At 51.0% G+C, this 12,183-nt stretch overlaps 1 protein-coding gene across 1 annotated transcript in view; it reads left to right on the top strand.

Moving 5' to 3' along the window:
* The window catches only part of LOC124615706 (probable phospholipid hydroperoxide glutathione peroxidase), a gene marked incomplete in the record, with an annotated part of 56,840 nt that extends 50,539 nt beyond the window's left edge, over positions 1 to 6,301 (top strand). Inside the window, 1 exon segment of the mRNA XM_047143749.1 lies at positions 5,805 to 6,301.
* Between the last annotated feature and the right edge of the window lie 5,882 nt (positions 6,302 to 12,183).

Here is a 12,183-nt window from a genome sequence, read left to right as displayed (position 1 = left end):
CGAGAGGGGATGCAGTGAACAGGGCGAGTGGATTGGTTTTCTGCGAGGAAAGGTGGGATGTGGAGGTTCAAACTCTGCATCCATGTAATGTCATGTACGCAGTGCAGACAACATAAATCTATGTTATGATCTTCCACAAGTTCCTGATAAACAGCTTCCTTTTTTGAACTGAAGTAGAAAGTACCACCTGTGATGGGCCAGCACCCACACCTCAGTCACTCGTGTTTGGAAAAAAATCACAATGAAAATAACATAGCAAAAGATACAGTTATAGCGTAGCTAGCACCAAAGCAGACAACAATGCAGTCAACACCAGCTAATGGTACACTGCACAGTTGATGATGAACATTTGCAAATAACAATGGCATGAAGTCTCCTGACTGCTACCTATTGGAATTACGGAGTCCATGTGCCATGTTATAGTTCCCACATAGTAAAGGTAACCACCCATCATATAAATTTTCAAGAACCAGCTTGAAATGATTACTCTACAACCCCCTATGTGTTGCTCACATAGGGATCGTGAAGATAAGAATAGTATAATTTCTGCACACACATCATTCTTCCCACACTCAATACATGAATGGAACAGCAAGGAATACTAATAACTTGTATAATGGGATGTACCCTCTGCAATGCACCCCACAATGGTTCGCAGAGTGTAGATGTAGATATGAGGTATTAAGCAGTAGACAAGCTCAATGAATGCGTAGCTAAGCTTTCTGATAATTTCCTTCTTCAGAACATTCTCCTCCCTCCCTCTCCCCCTCCCTCTTACTTCCCCCTCCCTCTCCCCCGCCCTCTTACTCTCCCCGCCCTCTTACTCTCCCCCGCCCTCTTACTCTCCCCCGCCCTCTTACTCTCCCCCGCCCTCTTACTCTCCCCCGCCCTCTTACTCTCCCCCGCCCTCTCTACTCTCCCCCGCCCCCTGACTCTCCCCCGCCCCCTGACTCTCCCCCGCCCCCTGACTCTCCCCCGCCCCCTGACTCTCCCCCGCCCCCTGACTCTCCCCCGCCCCCTGACTCTCCCCCGCCCCCTGACTCTCCCCCGCCCCCTGACTCTCCCCCGCCCCCTGACTCTCCCCCGCCCCCTGACTCTCCCCCGCCCCCTGACTCTCCCCCGCCCCCTGACTCTCCCCCGCCCCCTGACTCTCCCCCGCCCCCTGACTCTCCCCCGCCCCCTGACTCTCCCCCGCCCCCTGACTCTCCCCCGCCCCCTGACTCTCCCCCGCCCCCTGACTCTCCCCCGCCCCCTGACTCTCCCCCGCCCCCTGACTCTCCCCCGCCCCCTGACTCTCCCCCGCCCCCTGACTCTCCCCCGCCCCCTGACTCTCCCCCGCCCCCTGACTCTCCCCCGCCCCCTGACTCTCCCCCGCCCCCTGACTCTCCCCCGCCCCCTGACTCTCCCCCGCCCCCTGACTCTCCCCCGCCCCCTGACTCTCCCCCGCCCCCTGACTCTCCCCCGCCCCCTGACTCTCCCCCGCCCCCTGACTCTCCCCCGCCCCCTGACTCTCCCCCGCCCCCTGACTCTCCCCCGCCCCCTGACTCTCCCCCGCCCCCTGACTCTCCCCCGCCCCCTGACTCTCCCCCGCCCCCTGACTCTCCCCCGCCCCCTGACTCTCCCCCGCCCCCTGACTCTCCCCCGCCCCCTGACTCTCCCCCGCCCCCTGACTCTCCCCCGCCCCCTGACTCTCCCCCGCCCCCTGACTCTCCCCCGCCCCCTGACTCTCCCCCGCCCCCTGACTCTCCCCCGCCCCCTGACTCTCCCCCGCCCCCTGACTCTCCCCCGCCCCCTGACTCTCCCCCGCCCCCTGACTCTCCCCCGCCCCCTGACTCTCCCCCGCCCCCTGACTCTCCCCCGCCCCCTGACTCTCCCCCGCCCCCTGACTCTCCCCCGCCCCCTGACTCTCCCCCGCCCCCTGACTCTCCCCCGCCCCCTGACTCTCCCCCGCCCCCTGACTCTCCCCCGCCCCCTGACTCTCCCCCGCCCCCTGACTCTCCCCCGCCCCCTGACTCTCCCCCGCCCCCTGACTCTCCCCCGCCCCCTGACTCTCCCCCGCCCCCTGACTCTCCCCCGCCCCCTGACTCTCCCCCGCCCCCTGACTCTCCCCCGCCCCCTGACTCTCCCCCGCCCCCTGACTCTCCCCCGCCCCCTGACTCTCCCCCGCCCCCTGACTCTCCCCCGCCCCCTGACTCTCCCCCGCCCCCTGACTCTCCCCCGCCCCCTGACTCTCCCCCGCCCCCTGACTCTCCCCCGCCCCCTGACTCTCCCCCGCCCCCTGACTCTCCCCCGCCCCCTGACTCTCCCCCGCCCCCTGACTCTCCCCCGCCCCCTGACTCTCCCCCGCCCCCTGACTCTCCCCCGCCCCCTGACTCTCCCCCGCCCCCTGACTCTCCCCCGCCCCCTGACTCTCCCCCGCCCCCTGACTCTCCCCCGCCACCTGACTCTCCCCCGCCACCTGACTCTCCCCCGCCACCTGACTCTCCCCCGCCACCTGACTCTCCCCCGCCACCTGACTCTCCCCCGCCACCTGACTCTCCCCCGCCACCTGACTCTCCCCCGCCACCTGACTCTCCCCCGCCACCTGACTCTCCCCCGCCCCCTGACTCTCCCCCGCCCCCTGACTCTCCCCCGCCCCCTGACTCTCCCCCGCCCCCTGACTCTCCCCCGCCCCCTGACTCTCCCCCGCCCCCTGACTCTCCCCCGCCCCCTGACTCTCCCCCGCCCCCTGACTCTCCCCCGCCCCCTGACTCTCCCCCGCCCCCTGACTCTCCCCCGCCCCCTGACTCTCCCCCGCCCCCTGACTCTCCCCCGCCCCCTGACTCTCCCCCGCCCCCTGACTCTCCCCCGCCCCCTGACTCTCCCCCGCCCCCTGACTCTCCCCCGCCCCCTGACTCTCCCCCGCCCCCTGACTCTCCCCCGCCCCCTGACTCTCCCCCGCCCCCTGACTCTCCCCCGCCCCCTGACTCTCCCCCGCCCCCTGACTCTCCCCCGCCCCCTGACTCTCCCCCGCCCCCTGACTCTCCCCCGCCCCCTGACTCTCCCCCGCCCCCTGACTCTCCCCCGCCCCCTGACTCTCCCCCGCCCCCTGACTCTCCCCCGCCCCCTGACTCTCCCCCGCCCCCTGACTCTCCCCCGCCCCCTGACTCTCCCCCGCCCCCTGACTCTCCCCCGCCCCCTGACTCTCCCCCGCCCCCTGACTCTCCCCCGCCCCCTGACTCTCCCCCGCCCCCTGACTCTCCCCCGCCCCCTGACTCTCCCCCGCCCCCTGACTCTCCCCCGCCCCCTGACTCTCCCCCGCCCCCTGACTCTCCCCCGCCCCCTGACTCTCCCCCGCCCCCTGACTCTCCCCCGCCCCCTGACTCTCCCCCGCCCCCTGACTCTCCCCCGCCCCCTGACTCTCCCCCGCCCCCTGACTCTCCCCCGCCCCCTGACTCTCCCCCGCCCCCTGACTCTCCCCCGCCCCCTGACTCTCCCCCGCCCCCTGACTCTCCCCCGCCCCCTGACTCTCCCCCGCCCCCTGACTCTCCCCCGCCCCCTGACTCTCCCCCGCCCCCTGACTCTCCCCCGCCCCCTGACTCTCCCCCGCCCCCTGACTCTCCCCCGCCCCCTGACTCTCCCCCGCCCCCTGACTCTCCCCCGCCCCCTGACTCTCCCCCGCCCCCTGACTCTCCCCCGCCCCCTGACTCTCCCCCGCCCCCTGACTCTCCCCCGCCCCCTGACTCTCCCCCGCCCCCTGACTCTCCCCCGCCCCCTGACTCTCCCCCGCCCCCTGACTCTCCCCCGCCCCCTGACTCTCCCCCGCCCCCTGACTCTCCCCCGCCCCCTGACTCTCCCCCGCCCCCTGACTCTCCCCCGCCCCCTGACTCTCCCCCGCCCCCTGACTCTCCCCCGCCCCCTGACTCTCCCCCGCCCCCTGACTCTCCCCCGCCCCCTGACTCTCCCCCGCCCCCTGACTCTCCCCCGCCCCCTGACTCTCCCCCGCCCCCTGACTCTCCCCCGCCCCCTGACTCTCCCCCGCCCCCTGACTCTCCCCCGCCCCCTGACTCTCCCCCGCCCCCTGACTCTCCCCCGCCCCCTGACTCTCCCCCGCCCCCTGACTCTCCCCCGCCCCCTGACTCTCCCCCGCCCCCTGACTCTCCCCCGCCCCCTGACTCTCCCCCGCCCCCTGACTCTCCCCCGCCCCCTGACTCTCCCCCGCCCCCTGACTCTCCCCCGCCCCCTGACTCTCCCCCGCCCCCTGACTCTCCCCCGCCCCCTGACTCTCCCCCGCCCCCTGACTCTCCCCCGCCCCCTGACTCTCCCCCGCCCCCTGACTCTCCCCCGCCCCCTGACTCTCCCCCGCCCCCTGACTCTCCCCCGCCCCCTGACTCTCCCCCGCCCCCTGACTCTCCCCCGCCCCCTGACTCTCCCCCGCCCCCTGACTCTCCCCCGCCCCCTGACTCTCCCCCGCCCCCTGACTCTCCCCCGCCCCCTGACTCTCCCCCGCCCCCTGACTCTCCCCCGCCCCCTGACTCTCCCCCGCCCCCTGACTCTCCCCCGCCCCCTGACTCTCCCCCGCCCCCTGACTCTCCCCCGCCCCCTGACTCTCCCCCGCCCCCTGACTCTCCCCCGCCCCCTGACTCTCCCCCGCCCCCTGACTCTCCCCCGCCCCCTGACTCTCCCCCGCCCCCTGACTCTCCCCCGCCCCCTGACTCTCCCCCGCCCCCTGACTCTCCCCCGCCCCCTGACTCTCCCCCGCCCCCTGACTCTCCCCCGCCCCCTGACTCTCCCCCGCCCCCTGACTCTCCCCCGCCCCCTGACTCTCCCCCGCCCCCTGACTCTCCCCCGCCCCCTGACTCTCCCCCGCCCCCTGACTCTCCCCCGCCCCCTGACTCTCCCCCGCCCCCTGACTCTCCCCCGCCCCCTGACTCTCCCCCGCCCCCTGACTCTCCCCCGCCCCCTGACTCTCCCCCGCCCCCTGACTCTCCCCCGCCCCCTGACTCTCCCCCGCCCCCTGACTCTCCCCCGCCCCCTGACTCTCCCCCGCCCCCTGACTCTCCCCCGCCCCCTGACTCTCCCCCGCCCCCTGACTCTCCCCCGCCCCCTGACTCTCCCCCGCCCCCTGACTCTCGCTGTTGTTTGTTGTCAAAAATCACCATGTAAGTAATAGAATTTTATGCCAGTTATATTTTTGAAAATCATTAGTATATTTGTCTTGTCACATGTTTAAAAACAAGTTTCAATTTTGTGATAATCATATGTAAATTGTCATATTTCATTATTTCAAATGGTTCAAGCAGATCTCAAGTGTTCATTGCAGTTGCTAGTTGCTCCAAAATAAATTTCTGCCAAGATATCTAAATGTAAATATCACCTTGTGAAAAAATATTTCAGAATTGATGTTATATGTTTCAGGCTCTCGTTCCAAACCTCGAGAAATATTGGTGATGGGAAGTTTTAATGAAGAATGGCAGCTGCCAAGTAGTTTGTAACTGAAAATGAGTTTTTACGAGAAATTTATTATAACATGATTAATGTACTTCTGTTCAAAAATTTGTGTCCCATATTAGCTTTTGTTAAGCAGAGGTGCATGCCGATAATGTTGAAAGAGTAATGTGGAATTCACCATCTGATTGATTTACGAAAGATTGGCTCAGTAAGGTGCCATGGAAAGGGTTGGATATTTTAACATGAAAGACTTAAAAAATAACATTATAATTTTAAAATAAATGGAGAGTTTGCACTCTCTTAAAAGTGTTTCAGGATCATAAGAGGGGAATAAAGATATCAGACAAAAATGTGTTTCAACAATAATACAATGGACCACAAGGACCGCATTTTATGATTCAAATAATTTGCCAAGACCTTTGCTGGTTCCATAAAGCTCAGCTTAGCTTGACTATTTGCAAGCAATTTCCTGAAATGTACTAATTGTCATGTGATACCCAAACGCAAAAACCTGCAACACCTTTGTTCTAGTGTGTTAATAGTGTTTGAAAATTGGTCACACAATTGTCTGCTTATTACATAATAAAACTTTACTTTTTTTGTAAGTGGAATGTTTTGCCAAAAATAGCAGACTGTGTGTCAGAAGATTTATCTTTCAAAAACGCCTGAGCATATGATTTCACATTTCATTCATAGAAAATTTAATTGTGTTGAAAATTTGAGCTTATGCAGCTTAATATGTCTATTTTGTCACAAGTAATTCTATTGGTATTAAGTTTTGTCAGCTGGACAAGAAACTACAGAATATAGTGTAATGTTTCTGAAATCATTGTCTCTCATGTGTGTTTTCTAATAAAAGAAATTTATGCTACTTCAGCTTTTGTTTACTACACAAGAATATTAGCTTCTGGTATGTAGATGCTTATGAACATTCATAATTACTTAAAGACCAACATGTTAAGCACGTTTCCTGTTGAGATACTAATTTTACATTTGAAGTTTGTTTAGTATGGATTATTTCTAGTTCTCTCCTTTTTGCCATGCGTGTCTTCCCCCCCCCCCCCCCCCCTCCTCCCCTCCTTTTCCCGAAATTATTGTGACTTGTTACTGTGTAAGGTTTTGCAACAATCTCATTGTTTAAGCTGTGAACCTGCCAACATCATTTGAAGACACAACTCAGAGAATGACTCACAATATCATGAGGATTGCTGTCATTCCTTCTAATAAGCTTTCAACAGAATAAATTAATTTTTCTATAGAACTTGTTTCTTCCGTAAGTCTACCATACAAGCTTCTCTGAAATCTACCCTTTTTTGTTGGTGTATTTCTTTGTCTTCCTCCCCAGTTCTTCTCCTTATTTTCTGTGTTACCTTTTATTTATCTATTAAATTGACTCTGATCTACCTTAATGTTTTTCTCTTCAAATATTTTTTCTGTGTTTTACTGTAAACCTGTTTTAGCTAGCTATGTCACTATTTGACATACCCATATCACTGTTTCTATCACATACCCATATCACCGTTTCTTTCACTTTCCGCTTTGTTCCCCCCAAAGGTTTTGTTTTGGGATAAACTCAACCATTGATTTCAAATCTGTTCTTTATTTCTTTCCTAAAACACATAATCTCTTCCTTCAAATCTTACAAGTTTTCTTTCATACACTGCTGACAATTTCCCCACACCCTGCTATTTTCCTAAAGCAGTCAGTGTATAAGATGGATGTATTGTCATTTTATCATAGTCCCAGTAGTAGTTTAGTCGCAGCTCCTTTATGTCCTAAGGAAAGAGGTGGCATCTGGTTAAGATTTAGAAATCAAATGCCAGTTTGGTTCTTTGAAAAGAACGTGGTAAAGTTCATTTCCCATCCTTGGTGAGTTAAGAGCTTGTGCTCCATCTTGAATGAACTAGACATTTATAGAATGTTCCTTTACTTTTTCTCCATAAAATTCCTCCTTTTTGCATTTATATTCCTCTTTCTTGAGTATTCCTTTTTTGAGACTTCCTCCTCCTACACTTTTTCAGTGCTTTGTTTCTATCCAGCAGTCCTGTCACTATATTAGTCCTCCTACCATGACCTCATCATTTCTGCTATGGTCCATTTTTCCTTTGCACTCGACCTCTTTACTTCCTCCTATTCAAATAATTTTGGCTTTGTAGTAGCCTCCTTCTCCAAATATCTCATGTAACCTAATGTAAATTTGTTTTCTAAAAATGAAATTCTACTGTTATTTGATATGGAAAAACTGGTAGCAGCCGACCTCGGGGAAGATCAGTTTGGATTCCGTAGAAATGTTGGAACACGTGAAGCCATACTGACCTTACGACTTATCTTAGAAGAAAGATTAAGGAAAGGCAAACCTAAGTTTCTAGCATTTGTAGACTTAGAGAAAGCTTTTGACAATGTTGACTGGAATACTCTCTTTCAAATTCTGAAGGTGGCAGGGGTAAAATACAGGGAGTGAAAGGCTATTTACAATTTGTACAGAAACCAGATGGCAGTTACAAGAGTTGAGGTGCATGAAAGGGAAGCCGTGGTTGGGAAGGGAGTGAGACAGGGTTGTAGCCTCTCCCCAATGTTATTCAGTCTGTTCATTGAGCAAGCAGTAAAGGAAACAAAAGAAAAATTCAGAGTAGGTATTAAAATCCATGGAGAAGAAATAAAAACTTTGAGGTTCGCCGATGACATTGCAATTCTGTCAGAGACAGCAAAGGACTTGGGAGAGCAGTTGAACAGAATGGACAGTGTCTTGAAAGGAGGATATAAGATGAACATCAACAAAAGCAAAACGAGGTTCATGGAATGTAGTCGAATTAAGTCGGGTGATGCTGAGGGAATTAGATTAGGAAATGAGACACTTAAAGTAGTAAAGGAGTTTTGCTATTTGGGGAGCAAAATAACTGATGATGGTCGAAGTAGAGCGGATATAAAATGTAGACTGGCAATGGCAAGGAAAGCGTTTCTGAAGAAGAGAAATTTGTTAACATAGAGTTTAAATTTAAGTGTTAGGAAGTCATTTCTGAAAGTATTTGTATGGAATGTAGCCATGTATGGAAGTGAAACATGGACGATAAATAGTTTGGACAAGAAGAGAATAGAAGCTTTCGAAATGTGGTGCTACAGAAGAATGCTGAAGATTAGATGGGTAGATTACATAACTAATGAGGATGTATTGAATAGAATTGGGGAGAAGAGGAGTTTGTGGCACAACTTGGCTAGAAGAGGGGACCGGTTGGTAGGACATGTTCTGAGGCATCAGGGGATCACAAATTTAGCATTGGAGGGCAGCGTGGAGGTAAAAATCGAAGAGGGAGACCAAGAGATGAATACACTAAGCAGATTCAGAAGGATGTAGGTTGCAGTAAGTACTGGGAGATGAAGAAGCTTGCATGGGGTAGATTAGCATGGAGAGCTGCATCAAACCAGTCTCAGGACTGAAGACCACAACAACAACAACAACATCATCATTTGATATTCAGACCTAGGACATATCTACACTGGTTCACTGTTGCACCATGTGCACATTTGCCGTGTATGGTGTGCCACTGTCTAAATCAGTAGACATGGGAAATCTAGCATATGTTGTTTGTCTTCACAGACCCTGCATTTGCGTATTCGCAAGACAGCAGTTGAAACTGGTACGTTGAGAACCTAGCATGAATTCTTGGTTATGCTAAATGAAAATCTGTCACAGCAGTATGAGGGCTTATTTAAATTGATAGGACAGTTGAAAACCTGGGCAGTAGCAGCAGATGTTCACATCTCTATCAAAGTCACAATTACTTCCACCTAAAACAGTCCAAACATTACTATATTTACTTGAAGTAGTGACCTGCACAAAATAGCAACCAGAAAACAGACTAGAATCACATGTAGCTGTAAACTCCTACGAATACCTTTTTGCATTTTGTCGGGTAATTTGTAAGACATTTGTTCAACATATTCATGTGAATCAGCAAGTTTAGTGGCACTTGTTTCACTTCGTTATTAACATAATTTTTAATTGCCACTAAAAACTGAAATAAGGGGCATCATTAGAATGAAACATATTCCACAATTATTATTATTATTATTATTATTATTATTATTATTATTATTATTATCATTATCATCATTATCCTGAATGGTCATGCAGTTTAACATCTTGTTTGTTTACTTACATTTTCCATTACACACTATTTGTAATAGTACATGTATGGATTTTGTGTGTGTGTGTGTGTGTGTGTGTGTGTGTGTGTGTGTGTGTTGTATTATTATTATTATTATTATTATTACTATTATTATTATTATTACAAGAGAGGGGAGAAGGTGAAATGCGGTGCTGGCACATAGCCTACTCCTTGCGAACAGCACCCCCATGCGATGGACAGATCACCAACAACAGTTTCACAAGCCCTCATTTCATGAGAGACTGCGGAGAGGCAAGTCTGGCAATGAGAAACTTAACACCACCACCTCTCCCCCCTTTGCGCAAAATACTGGCAGTGGAAAATTTTTTCCATCGCCAGGATTTAAATTGCCACGTTTTGTGATAACACTAAATAAGCTACCCTTCTTCAAACTTTTGCCATGTCCAGTCCTCTGTGATAGGGTTCCATACTGTGCAGCAATACACCAGAAGAGCATTCACAAGTGTAGGCTCTCTCTTTAGTAGATCTGTTGCATTTTCTAAGTGTTCCGTCAATAAATCAGTCCTTCGATCACTCTGACCACAACATTATCTATGCAAACTTTCCAATTTACATTATTTGTAATTGTTATCCCTAAGTATTTAGTTGAATTCACAGCATTTGGATATGTGCAATTTATCGTGTAACTGAAAAGTAACGGATTCCTCTCAGTACTCATGTGGATTACCCCACACTATTCATTATTTAGAATCAATTGCCACTTTTCATACTGTATAGATGTTGCGTCCAAGTCATTCTGCAATTGATTTTGACCATACGATAACTTTACAAGACTGTAAATGACAGCATCATCTGCAAACAATCTAAGAGGGCTGCTCATATTGTCTCCTACATTGTTTATGTATATCAGGAACAGCAAAGTGCCTGTGACACTTCCTTGGGGAACACTGGATTTCTCATGTTTATTCAATGTCTTTCCGTGAATTACTACAAACTGTGATCTTTATTATAGGAACTCACTGCCAAATGATGGGTCAATGAGGAGTCCTCAAAGAATTACTTAGGTCAGCTTGTATTTATTAAAGGGAATTGATTGTTATGTTTATAAAATATATATTTTCATATTTTCACATCTATTCTGAGGGAATCTAAGGTTACTATGTTATCTATGCTCAGTGGTTGTGCCTGTCAGAAGAGCAAAGCAAAATTAAATTGCTTGTTGTGGCATAGCCACAGAAACTACATGTGAGGACTGTATGGGGGATGTGGCAAAACTTATCAAGTTTTCACAATCTCTTCAGTGGTGTGATGACTGGTGTGTGGTCTTGCATTGTAGTGCAAAAGATCCTCATCCGCTTTAGTTTTGTTGGGTGAACTCACTGATGATGACTTGCCTTAAGGTGACTTGCCAATGAACGGCTGGAATATCAGTAAGAATTTTCATAAAGTTTATGAGGGTCTAACTGCATAATGTGAACTCTGAATATAAAGAAATTTTAGAACAATGAAAGTGTTTTAAGGATGAAGATTTTGGTATAAGAATAATCAGAATAGCTTTCATATAAACTTTATTATAGAAACATTTATGTCAGTCCGTAATTTAAAATTTTTCCTGCCAGTCTATGTTTGAAGTCTATAGACTTATTAACTACTTTTCTTAGATGCTTAAAACTTAGTGCACACATTTATGACATTGTTATCTAAAAAGTAGAGTACAATCAAATGATTTCAATCAATAGTTATTACACTATAAATAAATAAATTAGACAGTCAAAATTAAGGTAATTTTTTATAAATAATAAGAGTATATTTTTTCCTCCTGGTGATAGTAAGCTGGTGTCTGTAGTCTACTTTTCTCCAAATGGTTGCCTGAAATATAAAAAAAAATTCAGACCTCTAGTTCAAATAGTTTTTTTTCCTCCATAAAATAAACATGTCAGAAAATTTTATTCTTGGAAAATTCAGTTTAAAGGTACATTTTATCTGTTACTCACCTCTATTGTTCTTAAAACCCTCCAGTTACATAATATTCTTGGTTTGTGTGTTCCTCATCTTCTTGTCTTACTTTTCTTGCTCCTATTTGCTATTCTGGCTTCTTTAGTTACGGCAAGAACCCATTTTTTGCCTTCGGCCACTCTCAGGAATCAATTGCCATCAGTGCTTGTCTCACACTGAAACCAGGAGTTAGTCCCAACGATTCTAAAACATCACATCTGCTAACTGCCCCATCATTAAAGCAAATAACTGCATCTAATAAACCTAATATCACGGTATTGAAACCAACAAACACTGTTTCAAGCAGGCGTTCCCATATCACATGGCTGAAACATTCATTAATATTTTGTCTCTTTCCATGTAAGCACCGTGACAATAGTTTAGTGTCACTTAGGTCCCTGTACATGGGCTTAATTGCTTCCAATACCCCAAATGGCAGGGAGTAATGGTGTGCATAAGTCTCACCGTTTGCTACTGCTTTTTTGTGTCCACACCATGTGTCTACACCACTGTCGCAGAGAGCATGCTGTGGATGGTCATCCGTAGAAGCTTTATGGAAAAAGGTAGCCCATACTGATTTCTTCATTGCCTCAATATTATCTCTATTCCTTTTTATGGCTAAACCATAATA

The sequence above is a fragment of the Schistocerca americana genome, chromosome 5 (assembly GCF_021461395.2).
Source record: "Schistocerca americana isolate TAMUIC-IGC-003095 chromosome 5, iqSchAmer2.1, whole genome shotgun sequence".
Classification (NCBI taxonomy): Eukaryota; Metazoa; Arthropoda; class Insecta; order Orthoptera; family Acrididae; genus Schistocerca; species Schistocerca americana.
This window is presented reverse-complemented; position numbering and strand designations above follow the sequence as displayed.